Genomic DNA, 1,995 nt, shown 5'->3' with positions numbered 1-1,995 from the left:
GCCTTCCACTCCTCACGTTGCTCGCTAACTCTGCCAACCCCACATCTCATTGACTCCACTACCACAACTCTCTGCTACATTTTGCCCAGAAATCTGACCCACCCAGTTACTTGCCTTGCCTTACTCTGTTGTGTGTGCATGCAAATGGGCAGGCAGGTGGTGGTGATGATCATGGGGAGACTGTCTAGGCCACCTGCCTGCTTCCTTGCTCTTCTAGCCTGCTTCATGATGGCTCCAACCTCTGTTGTCCTCGTACAGTGCATATTGCTGCGTAAAGGTAAAGGGACCCCTGACCATTAGGTCCAGTCGTGACCTACTCTGGGGTTGCGGCGCTCATCTCACTTTACTGGCCAGCGTACAGCTTCCAGGTCATGTGGCCAGCATGACTAAGCTGCTTCTGGCGAACCAGAGCAGCGCACGGAAACGTCGTTTACCTTCCCGTCAGAACAGTACCTATTTATCTACTTGCACTTTGACCTGCTTTCAAACTGGTAGGTTGGCAGGAGCACAGACCGAGCAACTGGAGCTCACCCCGTCGCGGGGATTTGAACCGCCGACCTTCTGATTGGCAAGTCCTAGGCTCTGTGGTTTAACCCACAGCGCCACCCGTGTCCCATATTGCTGCCTACTGGCAGCCAAAACAAAATAAAAAAATATTCCTTGCAGTAGCACCATAGAGACAAACTAAGTTTGTTATTGGTAGGGGCTTTCGTGTGCATGCACACTTCTTCAGGTTGGCTTCAGAAGAAGTGTGCATGCACATGAAAGCCCATACCAATAACAAACTTAGCTGGTTTCTAAGGTTCTACTGGAAGGAATTTTTTAATTATTTTGTTTCGACTATGGCAGACCAACACGGCTGCCCACCTGTTACTGGCAGCCACAAATGACCATTTTTTCTCCTTACAAAAACACTATATAGTAAGATAAACTTACACATTCATTTGCATACTTTTGCTAATACTACACTTCTGTTTTGTACTTGATCACTGTAAACTCTATCTAGCTAAAACCCGACTTAAAAACAAGGAAGAAAGGGGAAAACAGAACTATACTTATTTCCCCTCTGGAAGGCTTGAGGCATGTAGCAAAACTCCACAGATGCACTTTGGGGTTTGTTTGTTTTTTAGAACACCCCACAACAGAATCAAATTTCTCTACCCATTGAAGTTAATGAACATAACTAAGGTTCATTCATTTCAATGGCTCTAACTTAGTGATACACAACCCAAGATACGAACGTAGATATATACAGGTAATTCACATCTTTTGTGGGGGTTACCGTGTGTATAAGCAAAATTATGTAAAGCCAGGAAGCCCCAAGACTGCTCCCCAACCCCTGCAAGATGGAGGGAAGGAGGCATGAGGGCTCTTGAGAGGGTCCCAAGGCCATTGTGCCACATTTCCAAAACTAGGTAAGCTTCCGATTGCAGCTCTGCAAGATGTTGGGGGAGAAGAGAGATAAATAAATGGAGAGTGGGTTTCTCCACTCTTCATTTATTTATTTCCTACCATCACACATGTAAAGCTGCAGTTGCATAACTAAAATAAACAGAAGTTGAAAGTTACCTATTCGTTTCACAGTCGTTAGTTACATGTATTGACATAGGACTCTTGATACGATTAGCTATAAAGCCTGAAACAATGGCGAAGCAGCAACATCAACATTTTGTATCTCAATTGACGGCCTAGCTTGTAAATCTGTGTCCGACCGAAATAATTGGGTATCAGCCCACCAGTGAAGAGCGAACATGAGGGAATTGGCTGCCTCTTCCATTTCTGACAAACCTATATAGCTTTCCTTCCTTAAGCTGAAAGCGTTTAAAAACCCAAAAGTTTTGGATTTTGTCTGTCTGGAGTTCCAAACATTCAAATTCACAGCCCTCTTTACCTCCCAAAGCTTACCTCCTAGGCCCTTCTTGCCACACCTTTTTGGGCTAGTTGGTTTTAAATGGCCACGGTCCCTTTTCCTTTGCACACTTCTCTCAGTACTTT

Source organism: Podarcis tiliguerta (genome assembly GCF_965153285.1).
Source record: "Podarcis tiliguerta genome assembly, chromosome: 7".
Taxonomy (NCBI): domain Eukaryota; kingdom Metazoa; phylum Chordata; class Lepidosauria; order Squamata; family Lacertidae; genus Podarcis; species Podarcis tiliguerta.
The sequence above is the reverse complement of the archived record's forward strand: the minus strand, read 5'-3'. Positions refer to the sequence as shown.